This window comes from Ranitomeya variabilis, chromosome 6 (assembly GCF_051348905.1).
Source record: "Ranitomeya variabilis isolate aRanVar5 chromosome 6, aRanVar5.hap1, whole genome shotgun sequence".
In the NCBI taxonomy this organism is placed as follows: Eukaryota; Metazoa; Chordata; class Amphibia; order Anura; family Dendrobatidae; genus Ranitomeya; species Ranitomeya variabilis.
The window spans coordinates 537,970,597-537,993,357 of NC_135237.1; the positions used below are offsets into that span (position 1 = coordinate 537,970,597).

The 22,761-nt window shown below is 43.3% G+C and overlaps 1 protein-coding gene across 3 annotated transcripts in view; it reads right to left on the bottom strand.

Moving 5' to 3' along the window:
* COLEC10 (collectin subfamily member 10) overlaps window positions 1–21,906 on the bottom strand; it is a 143,158-nt gene extending 121,252 nt beyond the window's left edge. Inside the window, exon 1 of one of the 3 annotated variants that reach the window (XM_077268220.1) lies at window positions 21,789–21,906. The gene's annotated coding sequence lies outside the window, so the exon portion shown is untranslated. Of the gene's footprint in view, window positions 1–19,993; window positions 20,105–21,788 lie in introns of those variants that run through there. The other 2 variants (XM_077268218.1, XM_077268219.1) reach the window with 2 other exon arrangements.
* Window positions 21,907–22,761: the final 855 nt, after the last annotated feature.

Genomic DNA, 22,761 nt, shown 5'->3' on the forward strand with positions numbered 1-22,761 from the left:
CAATTTTAGAGCCAATTAAAGTCTTGTGAAATAATGGCCTTACAAATGTTTGCTATATAAGGTCTTAGTCACTTGTTAGCATAACGTGAAGCATGTCCTGAATAATTTAACAGATCCTAAATAACTTTCACTTTACGGCTTTCCAGTCTCTCAAACTAGAAAGCATTTAATTCACAAGAAAAAAAGATCAAAGTCTTGGTAACTCCCACTCATTGCGTGATCTTCATCCAAGTCCATCATGACTCACGCTCCAACATCTAAATACGGAGTTCTCTGCAGACACCGAGAGCCATATGATTTATGTTAGTGAGTGTATGGTGTATCAGGCAGGTACCGAGGATCGTTTTAAGAAGTTGATGATTCACAGTAGTTCCCAAAATTCTATTTATTCAAGAAAAGTCTTGTTTTATGTTGTTTTATGTTCTCTATGAAAATCAAAATAAAAGCTCCTCATAAGAAGACAACCGCGATGTGTCCACAGATCCACTGCTAATATATACTTCTCTAACAATTAGCTATAAATGTTAGGTTAGTCATCTTTACGTAACTGCCAGGATGCATGTGGGTTGGAACAAAATATATGTGAGTCTAGGGTTAAAATAAGTGATCACCGCGAAGAGTAAACTATTGGGTGGTATTATGGTGAGAAGAAGGCCCTAACAAAATATTAATTGCCCAGTTCTGTAAGGGTAAAATTATTTTAAAAGTAAGAGGTGATTTTTATATACTTTCGGTTGCTAAACTCAGTAAAAATATTGAAAAAATTCCATCGCGTACATTTTTTTTCACAAACACTGACTCTGTGGTGGTGTCCACTGAAAGCTGCACCGTGATTGGTCGTTACAGGGAGCAAAGGCAGATTTTCTTCTAGACGGAGTTGATCAGTGTGGCGGGTGCGCTGCTTACCACAATTCATTGCAGTGTTTAGTGATTGTCATGGATTAAGCTTCTGCTTCTAAGAACGTGACTGAAATGGCTACAAGTGGGTGTCATGCAGACTTCGTTAGAAAAGTGTATTATGAGTACTTTGTTGTAAAACTAGGTCATCAGGACAAGTCATGGGCTCCACATGTAGTGTGTTCTGTTTGTGTAGAAGAACTATGACAGTGGTCTAAAGGGAAGAAAGAGATTTTATTTTTGCATGCCTATGATCTGGAGGGGATCGTAAAATCATCAAAGTGATGACTACTACTTTTGAACGTACAACGTGGAGGGATTCAATTCTAAAATTAAGGAGGCAATTATATACCCCGGCTTCCCATCAGCGATTCGCCCTGTGCTTCATGGTCCAGGAATACCTGTCCCTTCACCTACTTGAACATACACCTGGTTCAGTAGATTCAGAATATGAAGAGCAGGATTTTGATGAAGACTTTCACGCTAGTCCAAACGAGCCATAGCTTTTTTTCACAGCTCAAATTAAATTATTTAGTCCGTGACTTAGACCTTCATAAACATTCTGCAGAACTTTTAGACTATAGGAAAAGAGTCAGAGAAAAGGAATTCATTCCATACTTTTCCCAAGACGGTGCTCTACTGTATGGCAGTGATGTTCCTGGGCTGATGGAAAAATGTAACATTGAGTACAACGTGAGCGAGTGGGGACTCTATTGATTCATCAAATAAAAGTCTGAAAGCTGTGCTACTGCACAATGGCAGCAACTGTGCTTCAGTGCCTGTAGGGCTTTCTGTGCACTTGAAGGAAAGCTATGGGATTGTAGAGTTTATTCTCAAGAAACGTGCGAGGATCAAGGATGGTCAATATGTAATATATCTGAAAGTTCTCTTTTTGCTTCTTGGGCACCAAGGAGGATGCATAAAGTCAAGCTTTTTGTATAAATAAGACAGCCGGGATATGATTCATTACTGGAGCCCAAAAAGTTGGCCAATGAGAACATCTTTGGAACCTAGACTCAAGAACACAGTTGCAGAAAGTTTAGTTGATTCCACTAAAGTTCTCCTGCCACCACTCCACGTTAAGCTTGGACTAATGAAGCAGTTTGTGAAATCTCTTCCAAAGGAAGGATAAACTTTTAAATGCCTGTGTACCAAGGTTCAGGGACTGTCCAATGCAAAACTGAAGGAAGGAATTTTTCTGGGTCTGGATATTCAGAAACTCATGAAGGACAATGTATTCAAAACAAACCTGAAAGCTGTTGAGAAAAAGACTTGGGATTCTTTTAAAGAAGTCGTGAAAAAAAATTGAGATAATTTCTTAGGTTGTTGTCTGATGAAATTGAAGTTACATTTTTTACATTCCCATTTGGACTACTTTCATGAAAACTTTGGTTCTGTTGGCAAAGAGCAATGAGAAAGATTTCATACCATACCAATGAGATGGAATCATGACATGATGCGGAACTACTGCGGAATGCTTCACAGAGAAGATCTGCAGGCCTTCTATAAGAAAAAGGGTATCAAGAGAAGCTTTGAAGAGCAATGGAAAAGGTGCAAGAGTTAATTTCCAATAAAGTTGCAGACTGAATGTTCAATACATTTTTCTATATTATATTGTGCACATTTTTGGTTGCAATTAAGATTTCTCTGTTCATCTCTCTTGTACATCATTTTAGGCTAGTTTTGAGCAAAATCTTTACAGGATGGTTCATAAAAAGAAGTGTTTCTTTATATCAGGGCATAAGAAAATATGAGAATAATTCATTGGATTTGAAAACATTTTCAAAAACCCAAATTGTGCATACTTGTGTTATTTAACAGATGAAAGTTTGCTGCAGGGGCACAAGATGTTACGACACAGACTTGCATGTTAGATGCAGAAAGGACACTTTTTTGGCATCTGTGAGATCTCTAGATATGTTTGTATGCTCGGAGAGCTTTAGTGGAACATTATCCAATGCTACATTAACATAGCCTCAGACCTTCTGCTTAGACATAGAGGTCTACTCATTCTGTCGACCTGAGTATCAGGCCAGAGTGGTCAAGTTACCACTAAAGAGCAGCTTTGGAGCGGGAAGTTCCTCTTAGGCTGTGTTGACACATACAATATGTCTTGGCTAACTGAAGCTATGAAAAGAGGCCAGATATGTCATACGAAGGACCACAACAGTGCATGATGGACCCTAATGGTATTTTCCATGCTATTTCTATGTGTATCTGTCCCTGTTTTTGCTTTTGTTGCTTTCAAATGTGATGGAACCTCCAACAGTGGTGTGAACATCGCCTAATAGAAATGAAATCCAATTGGTTAGCAGTCAAAATCCTGTCTATTGCTACAGCAAACAACCTAAAATTGGACCTTTGCGCCTTTGCGTATCATTGTAATATCCCTGTAAGATATTTGATTCTCCTTTTTTATGATTAGAAAAGTGCAACCATAGAATCAGGATTATTGGGTCCAGCGGGTATTTGGATTCTGTTATTCCACACCTGACCTTGTTATGGAAAGCAATTCCTTGTATGTTCCCTTTTTAAATTAATTAAATTAATACATTACATTAACAAAAGTATTGGAATCCATGTCTTAATTATTGAATTCAGGTTTTTCTTTCAGCTCCATTGCCCCCCATGTATAACATCCACGCTACTCACCTCCGGTATATAACATTCAAACTCTTTCCCTGTGTCTATAACATCCGGCCCCCGATGTATAACACACAACACCATCGCCATACTGTCTGCCCTTAGTAATGTGTGATAGAACAGCTGGTTGTGCAAAGCTCATTGATACTAGCACAATCCTGTAATAGAATTTACTGGTGTAACAAGTCCGTAACAAGCCCGGTGTAACAAGCACATGACTTTCTTCCTCGTAAATCTTCCCCCATCACCTGTGAGTGATATTATTGAGAATTGGAAAAATTAGCAGCAACTCAGCTATGAAGTGGCGACCCTCTAATGTTACAGAGTGGGTCACCGAGTGGTGAGGAGCAGAAGGCAAAAAGTCACCCTCAAGACGCTGTGTTGACTCCATAACTGCAGAGTCCAGACCTCCACTGGTATTAACATCAGCACAAACCCTGCACCCCCGCCAGGAGCTTCATGGCCGAGCAGTTGCATGCAGACTTACGTCACCGAGCACAATGCTGAGCGTCAGTTGGAGTGGTGTAAAACTGCCACCACTGGACTCTCTAGGAAACGTGTTCTGTGCACTGACAGGTCACACTTCTCTATCCGGCACCTGATGGATGAGTCTGGGTTTGGTGAATGCTAGGAGAGCGTTACCTGTCTTACTGCATTGTGCCCACCGTAAGGTTTGGTGGTGGAGGATAATAATATGGGCTTGTTTTTCAGGGGTCGGCCTAGGCCTCTTAGTTCTAATGAAAAGAAATCTTAATTGTGGAGCACAAGACATTGTGGACAATTATGGCAACAGTTTGAGGAAGGTCTATTTCTGTTCCCCAAGCCTGTTTTCAGTGCAAAAGGTCAGTAACACCTTGATTGGGGGAGTTTGGTAGAGGAACATGACTGACCACACAGATCCTGGACCTTAACCCCATCCAACACCAAATAAAAGATTATAATGGAGATTGTAAGCTTTCTTCCAACATCAGTGCCTGATCTTATAATTGACCTTCTGGACAAATGGGCAAAAATTTACACAGACACTTCTAAAATCTTGTATAAAAGTGGTCGTTGTTCTTGCTGCAAAATGGCTTCCAACTCCATATTATTACCAAAGATCTAGAACGAGACGTCATAAAATCTATAAAATCTCTTGTTGGTGTAATGTGTAGGTGTCCCTGTACTTTTCTCCATATAGTGTGTTGACCATATAAATCCGCACCTGTTTGGCACTGTGCAAACATTTGCCTTTCATGAACCAGGACCCCTACGTGAGCCTCTGAAGGAGGATTTCTCACAAATCGAGGCTGCGGTTTGGTGACTAAATACTGTAGCTGTAGTTTCATTATTACAGACACGAAAGCCTTCACCTCAGTAGGAAAAAGATGATGTGATGCACAATAGGAAATAGAAGTGTTTTTCATGTGGGCACATGCAGAAAAGAAGTCTTTGTACTTTTTATAAAGTCGTTCGTTTAATGCTTAGTTAAAGTTGGATGCTTTCTTTTAGTTACAAGCTTTTGTAATAATTTTGGCTTGTGAGTCTTGGCTGCGTGACACCAAAACAATTTGCTGGTGACCACCGGAGGGAACTCCCTGCAGGCCTTACTAAATAAAGATGAAAGTGCAGGGTGTTCACTCAAGTGTTTACCATTCCCAGACTTTAAGCACAATTCTTACCATGTGGGAAATATATCCAAAACCAAGTATTTGTTTCCTTGCAGCTGTAATCGCTCAAAACGACTAAGGAGAATTATGGGGAATGTATGATAAATTCTTTGTAAACTTTTCCCTGAAGTATCGGCCCTATAATGACTGCCTTCATTAATAGATACAGGAAAGATATATATATATTGGTACCATGTAGCCAGTGGATGGAAAAATATTTAGAATTGAGAGTCCTCAGTGGTTGATACCTTTTAATGGCTAACTGAAAATACGGTAGCAAATTGCAAGCTTTCGAGACTACTTGGGTCTATGCCTGATGAAGAGACCACCGAGGACTCCCAATTCTAAATATTTTTCATTAATAGAAGTATCATTGTGGACCTATTAATGGTGCCATCAGTAACAACTATGAAAGTGCACTCCATAAATTTAGAAAGTGCCAGAGAAGTGCCCCCATATATATTGAAAATAGACTACACCTAGTTAATAACAGTGCCATAAACTCCCGCCAAAAACAGAAATATCAAAGCGCATCCCATAAAAAGTAACAGTAGAGTGCCTTTCATCAACTGATTATCCCCAATTGAAAGCAGTGCCATGAGAGTTATTAGAGTGCACCACATAAAAAATGTCAGAAGAGAAGAGTGTCCACCATAAAAAGAGCTCCGCAAATAGATAAATATATAGTGCCAGTGGAGCATCCTCCGTAAACATTGAAAGCAGATTACATGTATCTGTGCCATCAGAAACAGAACTGCACTATCAAAGTGCACTCCATAAAAAGTGAGAAAGCAGGGCCTCCATAACCAGTGGCAACAAAAGTGCCCCCCATATGCATTAAAAATAGTTGGTAACATAGCCAACAGGGTCCCGCTCCATAAAAGTAAATATCAAAATGGCCTCCAACTAATAGCGGTGTCGTCAAAGTGCCCTAATAACTAGAGTTATTAGAATTTGCCACATAAAAAAATGTCAGAAGAGGGTCCCCCATGTAAAGTGCTCTCCAAATTAATCCATAGATAGTGCCAGAGGAGCATCCCTCATAAACATTGCCAGCAGATTACATGTAGCAGTGCCATCGGAAAGACCGAATGAGTTATTTGAGCGAACCACACAAAAGTGTCCACCTATAACAGTGCTCGAGTGATGATCAGGCACAGTCGTTAATCGATCGAGTATCGCTGGTGCTCACATGCCATGCTCGAGTCCCCACCCCACATGTTGGGCACCTGTTAGCCAATGAACATGTGGAAATTGCTCGCCAGGCGCGGTAATGCCGTTGCCATGCTGGCTACTAGCACTACTGTGGTTTTCTGACCGCAGCGTGTCATGGGGTCGTCTAGAAGACCCGGTGATGCTATGCTCAGCACACTGCCCTTAGCAAGCAGTTCAGGAAGAGTTGTTATTGGAGGCAGAGCACAGTTTAGAGCAAGTATACAGATAGGGTTTAATAATATTGCTATAGGAGTACTTGTACACAGCTCCTGCAGCATGAAAACAACAGTCATTTTCAGGACTAAATATTGTCTTTCTGTAGTAAAACTGCTATTAGCTGCATTCAGTGGATGGAAAGTTTAGGATTAGAGGCATCTAGGCAGGGTTTAATATTAATATTGCAGTACTTGTATACTACCGCTTCTGCACCGTTAATACATTAGTACTTGTCAAGGCTAAATATTTATTTCTCCCTCTTAACCCCTTCATGACCTTAGCTTTTTTTCGGTTTTGCGTTTTCGTTTTTCGCTCCCCTCCTTCCCAGAGCCATAATTTTTCTATTTTTTCATCAATATGGCCATGTGAGAGCTTATTTTTGGGGGGACAGGTTCTACTTTTCAACGACATCATTGGTTTTAGCATGTCGTGTACTAGAAAACGGGGAAAAAATTCCAAGTGCGGTGAAATTGCAAAAAAAGTGCAATCTCACACTTGTTTTTTGTTTGGCTTTGACAACTAAACCTGTGCCTGCTGAGGAAGCACACCAAACACGCTCAACCATGAGACCTAGCTACTCTTGAAGCCAGAACAGTGCAAGCAGGTGGTCGCTTGGATGTCAGATAATAATTAGTGATGAACGAGTGTACTCGTTGCTCGGGTTTTCCCGAGCACGCTCGGGTGGTCTCCGAGTATTTATGACTGCACGGAGATTTAGTTTTCATCGCCACAGCTGAATCATTTACAGCTACTAGCCAGCTTGATTACATGTGGGAATTCCCTAGCAACCACTTCTGCGGCCAGAGACCTTTATGAGAACACTTGCCATGGTGACAGAGGAGGAAGAATCAGCAGATGCGGTTGATGGGACGGCCAGTGGTTGACAAGGCCAGCGGTTGGCAAGACCCGTTAGTCTGCATTTTAGCGCAGTAAGGTTCCCAGACTAAGGCTTGTTGATCATGCATGTGCCAGTTCATGCATGTAGTAGTAAAATGATTGCAATTTTTGCCTCTACTTTGCAAAGTTGGCAGATAATTTTAGTTGGGTCATCCTTTGCAGTCTCAAAAAAGGCTGAGGCGAGGCAACCCTTGCCGCCCCTGCGAACTGCAGACTCGAGACCGCTGCTGACCACAGCCAGAGTTGTGGCTGAGGATGCAGTTCTTGTAGTGGTTACATCACTCCGTGTCTGTGTAGCAAGCCGAAACATAACCTCCTTGTCTTCCTCCTTCTCCACCTCCTCTATTGAGCTACTCAGCTGTGTGCCTCTGGGTTCACACCAAATGGAATCTACAACCTCATCATCATCCTCTCTGTTCTCACATTGCTAGTGCCTGTTACACAGCCAATAAACATGTGTAGCCATCTTGGTAGTGGCATTATATAAGGAGGTGAATCTGGCTGGGGGTACCTGTACCGGGCCAGATCCGGAACTGTTGAGGCTGTCTCCCATTTTGCTTGGGGGAAGAGATAAGGGACCGGACCAACCTCATGACCTGGGTAGGAGGGGCCAGATAAAAGCAAATGCAAGCACGGCTGCAGGGAGCTTGGCGCGATCTAGCAGCGTGTAGCAGGGTAGAAGTGTGTTCCGTCCTCTGAGCACTGGCGCTGCAACCAGTCTTGCCTGCCAGCTCATGCCATCTTTAGCAGGGTTATTGGCGAGAGAGGCTCCGTGACCGAGACTACCACGGACGTGTGGAAGGGAGAAAGCCGCGTGCCAGTCAAGCAACCGCGGGCCTGCCTCGCCAGTTGCTGTACTTCAGCCCACAATTGTGCCTGGAAGGACTGCAGCCCTCTTTACTTCGGCCGCACAAGTTTATGGACTAGGGGCTCAGTGGAAGGTACCGAAGACAGACCACTTCCACCGACAGAAGACGGACCGTCGTTTAAAGGACCCCATTTGTGGACAAAACCACGGCCGTTGCCGGCGCTACAACCCCTGCGGCCTCAGCTGAGGAGGATCCTCAAGAGCACGATAAGTTTTGACAATTGGACTGCTGCTATTCTGCATCCTTTACGCTCTGTTTTGTTTCCTGCATTAACTCTTTAACTCTTAATCTCCCTGTAAGGAGCAAATACTGTTAAATTAAATTTTTAAACTTATTAACCCTTGTTCTGTCTCCTGTCCATCACTGCATCCTACAACCTGTTTAGAATTACACCGAAACAGGCAAGAAAAGGCAGTGGGGTGACCAGAGGGAGAATGCGGTCAAGTGTTCCGCATAGCACCGACGCTTGTGAATTTCAAAGAGCTAGGTGTTCCCCAGTATGGGACTTTTTAAAATAGTGTTCTGAGATTTAAAAAAATGGTGATTTGCAACCTGCGCCATGCCAAGATCAGTAGAGGCCTGACTTGGTTTGCCAAACACCTGGGTCCACGATTGGTGCCAGAGGGTGATACCACTGCCTCTTCGACTGTGCTAGGTACTTGACAATCCCCTGTAAATTAATCTATATACATATATTATCCATGTAATTAGTATAGATTTCGTATTTACAAAAAAATCTTTTTTGTTGACATTTATACTTTTAGTTCTGATTAAGTCCATGTAATTGGCCAAAATGTCAATTATTGTTTATACAAAGGATGTAACTGTATTAATTAAAAAAAACATTATGTTCTTTGCATCGATCCTGGAGTGCCAAATTTATTTTTACATTATTTGAGAAGTGGAATCCTATTTGTGCACCCACCCATAAAGGGGTGCTGTGCTGCCCAGCCTATTTTTGTAGAAAGAATAATTACATTTTTATCACTAAAATGTTTTTTAGCCCCAAGTTTTCGATTTTTTTAAGTGCTAAGAGGAAAAAATGGACTTCTCAGTTGTTGTACAATTACTGACTGCGCAAGTACCCTACATATAATCGGGAACTACTTTTTAGGCACAGTGGAAAGACCAGAAAGGAAGGAGAGTCATATTAGTGCAAATTTTACCGTCTTGGTTTGCGGGTGCTATGACCCACTGCGAGAGCCCCTGAGCTGCCAGAACAGCAGAATCCCCCCATAAGTAGCCTCATTTTACAAGCTACACCTCTCAATGAATTCATATAGGGGGGCACTGATCATATTGACACCACGGGTTTACTACAGAATTTTATACCATTGCGTAGTGAAGAAAAAATAATTATAATTTTACCACTAAAATTTTGTTTTAGCCCCAAATTTTAGATTTTCACACAGGAAAATGGGTAAAAATGGCACCAACATTTGTCACACAATTTCTACTGAACGTGGAAATACCATATGTGGCTGTATAGTACTGGTTAGCCACAGAGAGAGACTCATAATGGTCAGAGCGCTATATGCCTCCTGCAGCACAGATTTTCCTTTAATAGTTTGTGGACTCCATATACAGAGCCCCTAAGTGCTAGAAGAGCACAATTCCCCATCTAGTGACCACATTTTGGAAACTATACCCCTTTGGGAATTTATCAACAGGTGTAGTGACGATTTTCACTACGTTTTTTTTTCCTAGAAACAAGCAGCAGTGGATGTTGCTGAGTGAAAATTGCAAACTGTCATTGTAGTGCCCAGTACATTGTAGTGACCAGTACGTTGTAGTCACCAGTACATTGTAGTCACCAGTACACAGTGTCAGACTGGGGTGCCAAGGGTCTACCAGTAACATTGACTTTGGCGGGGCCCACTTTTCACCTGCATACAAAAATTACACTACCCTGGTTCACAAACTTACCTAATTCTCTATATAATAATAAACTGGGTAGTTTGGTCAATGAATGAGATGCTGCTTTTTTCTGTACGGAGTGAATTAAGTGAATTATGACAAGTACTGCCCATACAGAGAGGTTGGAGACCCAGATCTGCAGAGGAGCCCACCGGTGGATTCACCTGTTCTGTTCCCCTATGGGCCAGTCCGAGCCTGCCAGTACATTGTAATGATGACCAGTTCATTGTAGTGCCCAGCTTGTGCTTCTGGAGACATGCACTCGAAAGTTAGGCGGGCTTTCATCGCTACAGTAATGCCACACGTGTTGGCGCTATATGTGGTTTAGGCACACTCAGAAGGGAGGGGGCATTTGGATTAGGGAGAACACAATTTGCCGAATTTCTTTTGGCGGGCGAGGAGCCATTTCGCTTTTCCAAAGCCTTTGTACTATCAATAACATGGAAGCCCCCTATATTTTCATTAACAGATGACGGACATGAGTGGGGACTTTCTTTATTTGTAGATTGATTTGAAGTTTTTATTCGGAACATTTTACATAACAGTTTGGATCACATTTATCCAAGTTCTACGCTGAGCACTTTGTTATGATCCTTAGTGGCTGAGGATCACAGATCTGACGAGCTAAGTAACTGAACATAGGACGAGCTCTAGGGAGGTGGTAACTGGACTGACCGCAATCCTGATCCTATCCAATACACACTAAAAGTAGCCGTGGAACGTTACCTGAAATCCTAGACGTCTCTTCACGGCCTGAGAAACTAACTACCCCTAAAGAGAGAAAGCAAAGACCTCACTTGCCTCAGAGAAAATACCCCAAAGATATAGAAAGCCCCCCACAAATAATAACGGTGAGTTAAGGGGAAAACACAAATGTAGAAATGAAACAGATTTAGCAAATGAGGCCCGCTAATCACTAGATAGCAGAAGATAGATAGGAAACTGTGCGGTCAGTAAAAACCCTATCCAAAATATCCACGCTGAGAGTTCAAGAACCCCCGCACCAACTAACAGTGTGAGGGGAGAAACTCAGCCACCTAGAGCTACCAGCAAGCGAGGAAATCACATATTAGCAAGCTGGACAGAACTCATAATAAACAAGAAACACAATAAACACAGATGAGCAAAATATGAACAAACAGAAACTTAGCTTCTCTTGGAGAGACTGATAACGAATGTGGTCAGGGGAAATCAGAATTGCACTGAATACATTGACAGCAGGCAACAACTGAAAGTCCAGGTGAGCTAAATAGGGAACCAACTAGCAGATGACGAGACAGCTGATCTCAGCCACAGACCCGCAGAATGACAAAAAGAGCCACCAGAGGGAGCCCAAAGACAGCACTCACTCAGTACCACTCGTGACCACAAGAGGGAGCCCAAGAACAGAGTTCACAACAGTACCCCCCCTTGAGGAGGGGTCACCGAACCCTCATCAAAACCCCCAGGGCGATCAGGATGAGCCACATGGAAGGCATGAACCAAATCGGCCGCATGAACATCAGAGGCGACCACCCAGGAATTATCCTCCTGACCATAGCCCTTCCACTTAACCAAATACTGAAGCCTCCGTCTAGAAACACGAGAATCCAAGATCTTCTCCACCACATACTCCAATTCTCCCTCAACCAGCACCGGAGCAGGAGGCTCAACAGAAGGAACCACGGGCACCACATACCTCCGCAACAAAGACCTATGGAACACATTTTGAATGGTACACGATGCTGGGAGGTCCAAACGAAATGACACAGGGTTAAGGATTTCCAAAATCTTATAAGGACCGATGAAACGAGGCTTGAACTTAGGAGAGGAGACCTTCATAGGAACATGACGAGAAGACAGCCACACCAAATCCCAACACGAAGTCGGGGACCCACACAGCGACGGCGGTTGGCAAAGCGCTGAGCCTTCTCCTGTGACAACTTCAAATTGTCCACCACATGGTTCCAAATCTGCTGCAACCTGTCCACCACAGAATCCACCCCAGGACAGTCAGAAGACTCCACCTGACCCGAGGAAAAACTAGGATGAAAACCAGAATTACAAAAAAAACGGCGTAACCAAAGTAGCAGAACTAGCCCGATTAGTAAGGGCAAATTCGGCCAATGGTAAAAAAGTAACCTAATCATCCTGATCAGCAGAAACAAAACATCTCAAATAAGTTTCCAAGGTCTGATTAGTTCGCTCGGTTTGGCCATTCGTCTGAGGGTGGAAGGCCGATGAAAAAGACAAATCAATGCCCATCTTAGCACAGAAGGTCCGCCAAAATCTGGACACAAACTGGGATCCTCTGTCAGACACAATGTTTTCAGGGATGCCGTGTAAACGAACCACATTCTGAAAAAACAGAGGAACCAAATCGGAGGAGGAAGGCAACTTAGGCAAGGGCACCAAATGGACCATTTTAGAAAAACGATCACACACCACCCAGATGACAGACATTTTCTGAGAGACTGGAAGATCCGAAATAAAATCCATGGAAATGTGCGTCCAAGGCCTCTTCGGGACAGGCAAAGGCAAATGCAATCCACTGGCACGAGAACAGCAAGGCTTAGCCCGAGCACAAATCCCACAGGACTGCACAAAGGAACGCACATCCCGCGACAAGGAAGGCCACCAGAAGGACCTAGCCACCAAATCTCTGGTACCAAAAATCCCAGGATGACCCGCTAACACCGAAGAATGAACCTCGGAAATAACTCTGCTGGTCCATCTATCTGGGACAAACAGTCTCTCTGGTGGACAACGGTCAGGTCTATCCGCCTGAAATTCCTGCAGCACTCGTCGCAAATCTGGGGAAATGGCTGACAAAATCACTCCCTCTCTGAGGACACCAGCCGGCTCTGAAACTCCAGAAGAGTCGGGCACAAAACTCCTAGAAAGAGCATCAGCCTTCACGTTCTTTGAACCAGGCAGGTACGAGACCACGAAATCGAAACGGGAGAAAAACAACGACCAACGAGCCTGTCTAGGGTTCAGCCACTTGGCAGACTCGAGATAAATCAGATTTTTGTGATCAGTCAAGACCACCACACGATGCTTAGCCCCCTCAAGCCAATGTCGCCACTCCTCAAATGCCCACTTCATTGCCAACAACTCCCGATTACCAACATCATAATTCCCCTCCGCAGGCGAAAACTTCCTCGAAAAGAAAGCACAAGGCTTCATCACAGAGCCATCAGAGCTTCTCTGCGACAAAACAGCCCCTGCTCCAATCTCAGAAGCATCAACCTCGACCTGAAAAGGAAGAGAGATATCTGGCTGACATAAGACTGGAGCCGAAGAAAACCGGCGCTTCAGCTCCCGACAGGCCTCCACGGCCGCAGGAGACCAATTAGTAACATCAGAACCCTTCTTGGTCAAATCCGTCAAGGGCTTAACCACGCCAGAAAAATTAGCGATGAAGCAACGGTAAAAATTAGCAAAACCCAAGAACTTCTGAAGACTCTTAACAGATGAAGGCTGAGTCCAGTCATGAGTAGCCTGGACCTTGACTGGGTCCATCTCAATAGTAGAAGGAGAAAAAATAAAACCCAAAAAGGAAACCTTCTGGACTCCGAAGAGACATTTTGAGCCCTTCACAAATAAGGCATTGGCACGCAGGACCTGAAATACCATCCTGACCTGCTTCACATGGGACTCCCAATCATCAGAAAAGACCAAAATGTCATCCAGATACACAATCATAAATTTATCCAGATATTCTCGGAAGATGTCATGCATGAAGGACTGAAACACAGAAGGAGCATTAGTCAGTCCAAAAGGCATCACCAAGTACTCAAAATGGCCTTCGGGCGGATTAAATGCAGTTTTCCATTCATCACCCTGCTTAATACGCACAAGGTTATACGCACCACGAAGATCTATCTTGGTGAACCAACTAGACGCCCTAATCCGAGCAAACAGATCAGACAGTAATGGCAAAGGATACTGAAATTTGACCGTGATTTTATTTAGAAGGCGATAATCTATACAAGGTCTCAGAGAACCATCCTTCTTGGCCACAAAAAAGAATCCTGCACCAAGAGGGGAGGAGGACGGGCGAATATGTCCCTTCTCCAAAGACTCCTTTATATAACTCCGCATAGCGGCATGTTCTGGTACAGATAAATTAAAGAGTCGTCCCTTAGGGAACTTACTACCAGGAATCAAATTTATAGCACAATCACAATCCCTATGAGAAGGTAGGGCACTGGATCTGGGCTCATCAAATACATCCTGGTAGTCCGACAAAAACTCAGGGACTTCAGAAGGAGTGGAAGAAGCAATCGACACCAAAGGTGCGTCGCCATGAACTCCCTGGCAACCCCAACTTGACACAGACATAGCTTTCCAATCCAGGACTGGATTGTGAGTCTGCAACCATGGCAGACCCAACACGACAACATCATGCAAATTATGCAGCACAAGAAAGCGAATCACCTCCTGATGTACAGGAGCCATGCACATGGTCACTTGAGTCCAGTACTGAGCTTTATTCTTAGCCAATGGTGTAGCATCAATTCCCCTCAGTGGAATAGGGATTTTTAAAGGCTCCAAAACAAAACCACAGCGCCTGGCAAATGACAAATCCATCAGATTCAGGGCAGCACCTGAATCCACAAAAGCCATAACCGAGTAGGATGACAGAGAGCAAATTAAAGTAACAGACAAAATGAATTTAGGCTGTATAGTACCAATGGTGACAGGTTTAGCGATCTTTTTTAAGCGCTTACAGCATGCTGAGATAACATGAGCAGAATCACCACAGTAAAAGCACAACCCATTTTGACGTCTATGATTTTGCCGTTCAACTCTGGTCAGAATTCTGTCACATCGCATAGACTCAGGTTTCTGTTCAGAATACACCGCCAGATGATGCGCAGGTTTGCGCTCCCGCAAACGCAGATCAATCTGAATGGCCAAAGCCATTGACTCATTCAGACCTGCAGGCGTGGGGAATCCCACCATGACATTCTTAATGGTTTCAGAAAGACCTTTTCTGAAATTTGCAGCCAAAGCACACTCATTCCATTGAGTAAGCACCGACCATTTCCTAAATTTTTGACAATACACCTCAGCTTCATCCTGCCCCTGAGAAAGAGCCAGTAAAGCCTTTTCTGCCTGGTTCTCCAGATTAAGTTCCTCATAAAGCACTCCAAGCGCCAGAAAAAACGCATCCACATTCCGCAATGCAGGGTCTCCTGGCGCCAGGGAGAATGCCCAATCTTGAGGGTCATCACGTAATAAGGAGATAATTATTTTAACTTGTTGAGCGGAATCACCAGAGGAACGAGGTCTCAAAGAAAGAAATAATTTACAATTATTCTTAAAATTCAGAAACCTACATCTATCTCCAGAAAACAACTCAGGAATGGGAACCTTTGGCTCTGACATAGGACTGTGAACAACAAAATCCTGAATGCTTTGAACCCTTGCAGCAAGATGATCCATACTAGAAGTCAGACTCTGAATATCCATGTCTGCAGCTGAACTCAGAGCCACCCAGAGATTAAGGGGAAGAGAGAAGCTGGACAAACTGCAGCAAAGGAAAAAAAAATATGCACTCCGGACTTCTCTTATCCCGCTTCTGCGATGCATTAAACACTTTTGGGCCTGCTGTACTGTTATGATCCTTAGTGGCTGAGGATCACAGATCTGACCAGCTAAGTATCTGAACATAGGACGACCTCTAGGGAGGTGGTAACTGGACTGACCGCAATCCTGATCCTATCCAATACACACTAAAAGTAGCCGTGGAACGTTACCTGAAATCCTAGACGTCTCTTCACGGCCTGAGAAACTAACTACCCCTAAAGAGAGAAAGCAAAGACCTCACTTACCTCAGAGAAAATACCCCAAAGATATAGAAAGCCCCCCACAAATAATAACGGTGAGTTAAGGGGAAAACACAAATGTAGAAATGAAACAGATTTAGCAAATGAGGCCCGCTAATCACTAGATACCAGAAGATAGATAGGAAACTGTGCGGTCAATAAAAAACCCTATACAAAATATCCACGCTGAGAGTTCAAGAACCCTCGCACCAACTAACGGTGTGAGGGGAGAAACTCAGTCCCCTAGAGCTACCAGCAAGCGAGAAAATCACATATTAGCAAGCTGGACAGAACTCATAATAAACAAGAAACACAATAAACACAGATGAGCAAAATATGAACAAACAGAAACTTAGCTTCTCTTGGAGAGACTGATAACGAATGTAGTCAGGGGAAATCAGAATTGCACTGAATACATTGACAGCAGGCAACAACTGAAAGTCCAGGTGAGCTAAATAGGGAACCAACTAGCAGATGACGAGACAGCTGATCTCAGCCACAGACCCGCAGAATGACAAAAAGAGCCACCAGAGGGAGCCCAAAGACAGCACTCACTCAGTACCACTCGTGACCACAAGAGGGAGCCCAAGAACAGAGTTCACAACAGCACTTACTCTGGAGTTTCCGCCTAAATCTTCTAGTAGTGACACGACAGATGAAATCCACGATGGATCCATTCACTATAATGAGGCAGCAGAGTTACTCTGGACTCCGTCTGGCCTCTGTTCGGCGGTGTCCTTTTCAGAAGTGCAAAAAACTGTGGTCGACCGCACTCTATGCACTCCTGAAAAGACGAACACCACCGTATCACAGGCCAGATGGCATCAACAGTGACTCCAACTGCCTCAGTATAGGCACTTTTTACTGTGTATCACCATATTTTGAGAGGTTGAATTTTCCTATATTTCTGCTGACACATCATGTTAGGACTTGTTATTTTGCAGGACAAATTGATGTTTTTATTGGTACCATTCTTGGGCACATAAGTTTTTTGATCATGCGTGGTAAAATTGATAAAGCAGCTTTATTCTTTAGGTCAGTACGATTATAGTGATACCACATTTATATCAGTTTTTTATATTTTGGCGCTTTTACGAAATAAAAGCTATTTTGTATAAAAAGTCATTATTTTTGCATCTCTTTATTCTGAAAGCTATAACTGTATTTTTCCACTGACAGCTGTATGGCAGCTTGTTTTTTTGTGGGACAAGATGGCGTTTTCAGCGATACCATTTTTATTTATATATTTTTTTTATTCTGTTTTATTCTACTTTTTGTTCACGTAGTATGATGAAAAAGCATGCTCTTTTTCCAGGTTTTAGTTATTTTTTTTCTTACATTGTTCACTAAAGGGATTAACCAGTGTGATAGATTTATGGGGCGGTTCATTCCAGAGGCTGCTATACCAAATATGTGTACTCTTTTTGTTCATTTAATCTTCACATAAAACACAAATTTATGGGTATAATATATTTTTATTTTTTATATATTTTCTGATTTAAAAAAAAAAAAATATTTGTACAATTTTTTTTTCTTACTTAGTCCCTCTGTGGGACTTTCACTTTTACCACAAAGTACGAGCATTGAAATGCTTTAAAACTGTCAGTTGAGTGACACACAACCTTATAAGACCATGGTCTGAGCATGATCTAGCAAGCTTGCTAGCCTGGTGAACCGGGGGTCGTCATGATGGGGGCGCCGTTCGGAGGGGATAGGGAGCCTCCTCCCTCTTCCTGCCTTCTTAATGCAGCGATCAATATCGATCGCAGCTTTTAGGGGGCTAAACTGTTGGAAGCGGTGCAGGCATCATTCCTGGCAGTGAGATCCAGGTGTCAGCTCACACAGCTTCTGTTCTGTGCATGCAAAATCGCCATGTTGTACAAGTAGGTCCAAGGTCGGGAAGGGGTTAAAGGAAATAGAGTTAACACCTTCAAGGCAATTTTTTTCCCTTAATGCATGTGAGTCGCCCGCCTGGGCCATGAGTACTCTGGGTCCGGTGCTTAAAGGGGATGTCACGGTGGCTGCGACCCGGTCCGTGGCCCTGGGTGCCCAATTAAAGGGGAAAGGTCTTTAAGGGGATTTGTGAATAAAGTCTATTGTTCGTGACACCACCTGTGGTGTTCGGTCAGTGGGGACCGATGCTGCTTAAAGGGGTCCTCTGGGGGTGATGTTGTTGCAGCAAGATGGTGACGCTTCCCACAGGTGAAGCGGGGTCCCCATGGCTTCCCAAGAGTAGGGCACGGATGGTGTGGTGGATGGTATAGCAAAGAACGAGGACACAGGTTTGCAGTCTTTACCTGGTTTACTGATGGTAGCAGTCCTCAGTCCAGGGTACCAAGTGCAGGGGTAGCTGTGGTCCGGCCGGCTTGGAGGCAATAGGGGATCCTTCTCCCAGGTGAGGTCCGTAAGCCTTTCCTACTTGCGCTATTTAGTTGATTAGGTTCCTGCACCGCTTGAAGCTTATTGCAAGTCCCCTCTCTCCTGTCCTAAGACACATGTCTGTACGATAGACAGTTCGAGCCTGTTTATAGGATCTCTTTCATGACCCGGGCTCTAAGGTCACTGCTTCACCTCAGACTTGATGCAGGCAATTGACATACAGTACTATGCCCTCCGGTTCTGCCGTGCGTTCTGGAGAACAACATGGCCTCGGGCTCCCAGTACCCGGACTCTGCGTTCTGACTCCTAGGGTGTCCTTCCACTGTTTCCCTCCTGAGCCTCTTCCTCCTCTGTGCTTCTTCCCTCTAAGCTCCTCCACTATTCAACTCTCCTTCAGATTCTTGCTCTTTCCAGGGGTAGCAACTCCCTCGTGGCTGCTCGGCCCCTACATCTGCTCCAGACATCCTTCTCCTCTCCTCACTCTTCTACAACTCTCCAAGACTGACTGGCTCCTCCTCCAGACCAGGATACATAAAGTCTAAGGAAGCTCCCCTCAATCCGGGTTCTGAGCTCCCCCTCCTGGCCTAGATTCAGATGTGTTGAATGTGAATGCCTTACCTGATAGAGAGAATCTCCCTTGCCTCCAAGTGTGACATCACCCTCCCCGAAAGGAAGGCAACATCACTGCAACAACTAGTTACCTGGGGTGTTGCACGTGTATATTTGGCTAGAGATCATTTTGGAATTTGGTTTCATTAAAAAAATTGCACCATTGGCATTTTTTTGCATCTGTGTTGCTCTGCCTACTGCTGGCAGCAGAAGCAGTTAACTGAAAATCTATCAGTGAGTTCTTTTTGATGGGAGAGTTCACAATTTTGCAAGAGGAGCTCAGACACAAATTATATACGGTATTAGCAATTAGCTAATTATTCACTTTTTTTTTTTTTTAAAGGGAATTTTCCTACCACATCTGTGCCGCTGCTCCCAGTGTCTGTAAAGCTGAAGTTACGTTGACAGCGCAGCGCAGTTGCAGCCAATAACTGAGCTAATCTACTGTACCTGAACAAACATTACAAGCAGCTAAGTTTACTGACTGGCTGCAGCGATGTCAGTGTGAGGCCGGAGTCACACTCAAACTTTTTAAAAAAATCGGTCCGATACTCTCGGCCGAGAATCGCACCAATGTTCTCCGTATGTAATCCGTATGCAATGGTGGTGCCAGCTTGGGGGTAAGGGGGTCGGATGACTACCTTCTCACATAGGTGCATTAAATGATGGATAAAGGAGCTTTTACAATTCTCACCTAAAATAATATATTTACGATCCCCTCCCTCCTGACAGTCTGCAATCTCAGTTGGGTTTTATTCTGCAATTTTCTATTATTATTATTATTATTATTGAGGGGTATTTATAGCAGCTCCTATATATCACAGGTGATACAATACTTACATATCCTGCAACAATCCGAAAGTGGGAGAAGTTCTGCAAGACTTACATTAAGATGTGCGCAGTCAGCCCCGGCAGTGAAGTTCAGCCTGTTACTCCCTGCAATGTTGACATCTTTCTCCTTTGCCAGACGTCGGAGAAGAGCTCCTTTCATTTCTCGGAACAGTCATTTGTTAAACAAACAGAAATTGTCTGGCAGCGATTTATTCTACTTGGGAAAAAAATGTTTAGCCATTTTACTCAAATTTTAGCACCTTTATTTGTAAGGCTTTATTTCCAAGAAATAGCAAAGCAGACATTTATATATTAAGGGAGACGGTCATCAGATTCATGCCGCACGAAGCACGTGTAGCATGAGCAAGTCACAGGCAGCTGTCTGAACCATAGGCAGCATGAGTCAGACGATACCAGAGTTAGTTCAACCATATGTGCTTTAAAGGGAACCTGTCACCCCCAAAATGGCTGGTGAGGTAAGCTCACTGTCATCAGGGGCTTATCTACAGCATTCTGTAATGCTGTAGATAAGCCCCCGATGTAACCTGAAAGAGGAGAAAAAGAGGTTAGATTATACTCACCCAGGGGCGGTCCCGCTGCGGTCCGGTCCGATGGGTGTCTCAGGTTCGCTCCGGCACCTCCTCCGGCCTCTCTGACCTTTCCGGCGCCTGCGCACTGCAGTACTTTGCTCTGCCCTCAACAGGGCAGACAAAGTACGCCTGCGCCGGAGCCGCGGCGTGAAGGCCAGAAGAGGATGTCATTGAATTTAGATGGGAGGCCCCGGACCGGACCGCGGTGCCCATCGGACCGGACCGCAGCGGGACCGACCCTGGGTGAGTATAATCTAACGTCTTTTTCTCTTCTTTCAGGTAACATCGGCGGCTTATCTACAGCATTACAGAATGCTGTAGATAAGTCCCTGATGACGGTGAGCTTACCTCACCATCGATTTTGGGGGTGACAGGTTCCCTTTAACTATGAAGAACAGCAGTATCTCAGAGAAAACAAGCTTTATAAAGCCGGCAAGGGATTATTTGTCTTGTATGACTAGTCCGAAGCAGGACCCCCATGCTGCTTCCACCTGCGCCAATCCCTAGAGTAACAGATCTATCGCATATACATACATAAGGAGAGACTTGTCAGTCTAAAAGAGCGGAGCTTTGAAAAGATGGGCCCCAGACTAGTCATCCAAGACACATGGGGGGCCATTGATCAAAACCAGCGATTCTCTCACCGGTCTTGATTGCTGGGGGGGGGGGGGGGGAGGTTCAGGGCAAATGCTCCTGATTCATTATTCATTTTTTAAGCTATTGAAGCCTGAAATTTTTAAAAGAAGTTAGAAAAGATTTTGGCATTTTTTGTGCTTTTTTTTAACTCTCTTACAATCTTTAACGATCTTACATGAGGCACCAAGCTTGATGATTTCAACAATCTTCCAGAAGGCAAAGAGCATGATTATCGCACAATAATACATGAGGCATCAAGCGTTATCGTTTATACAGTCTTACAAAAGACAGTGAGCTTCATGGTTATTAATATTATCATTTATTTTTAGAGCACCATTGATTCCTTGGTGCTGTACATGTGAAAAGGGTTTGCATACAAAATACAAGTGTAGATTGCAATTAACAAAATAAGACCGAAGAGGAGAGTGCCCTGCCCTACAGTCTACAGTGTAATGGAGAAGGAGAAAGTAGTTTAGGGGTGGTTACATAGTCTTAGATGAGGCATCAAGCTTGATGGTTTCAATAGTCTTACAGAAGGCAGTGGGCTTGATGGTTACACAATCTCACATCAGGAACGACATACCTGCATCATTTTTTAAGTGGAACACACCGGCGGTGTTTTACCTGAAGAATCTTTTCTGATGGTTTTTCGGACATCTTTTGCCACCATTTGTTCATAACATAGTGACAGCTTCTAAGCAAAACCCACAAGAAGAATGAACCAGTCACAGCAGTCTTTCAGCCACTTTACGGTTTTCAAAACCTGATTTGGTTAAAAGAAGATACAGGGGATCAAATGTGACAGCAAATCATTCTTTTTTTTTTTTTACATCTTTTTTACTCTCTCTTGATTAAACAATTATTTATGTGGATGTAAAAAAAGGCACCTAAAAAAATTACGCCTCTAATTATTAAAATAGAAGACCTTAAATAGCTACATCTACATGCAAATAAGTCAGTATTTACATTTTTTATGGCTTATTATTATTATTATTGTTGCAAAATGACAGGGAAACAAAATTATATCATGTTTAATTGAAAAGAGCAGACAATTTTTTTAATTTTTTTTTTACAACATTCAATGCCAAATTATTTCAATGCAATGCCCACAATATTGCTTTTCAATGCTCAAATAATGCTGCCATTTAGTGCCGAAACATTACAATTTCCAATATAGTGCATGAATATTGCTATAATTACATACCCAAATATATGAATAATGACCTAAATTGTAGTGCCAGGGGCTAAAAGGGTGACTGTAGAACACAGAAAATCATCAATAAAGATCAGTGGGAGTCCGACACCTGATTCCCCCACCAGTCAGCTGATAACACCTGTGGGTGGCGGTCAGATGTAATAAAGTGTGGAAAACAGCGCCACTCACTGTTTAGTGGCTACTGCTGGGTACTGCAACTCAGCTCCTACTGACTGATAGGAACATGATTCAACAAAAAATACTCAAATAGTAACTAGAAAAATACACAACAAAGTAGTAGTAGAAGTATTTTATAAAATAGCAATCAAGATCTTAACAAGACAAAGAGACTTATTAAGGAACAATCATGATAGATCACTTTTACCATTAACAAAAAGTGAT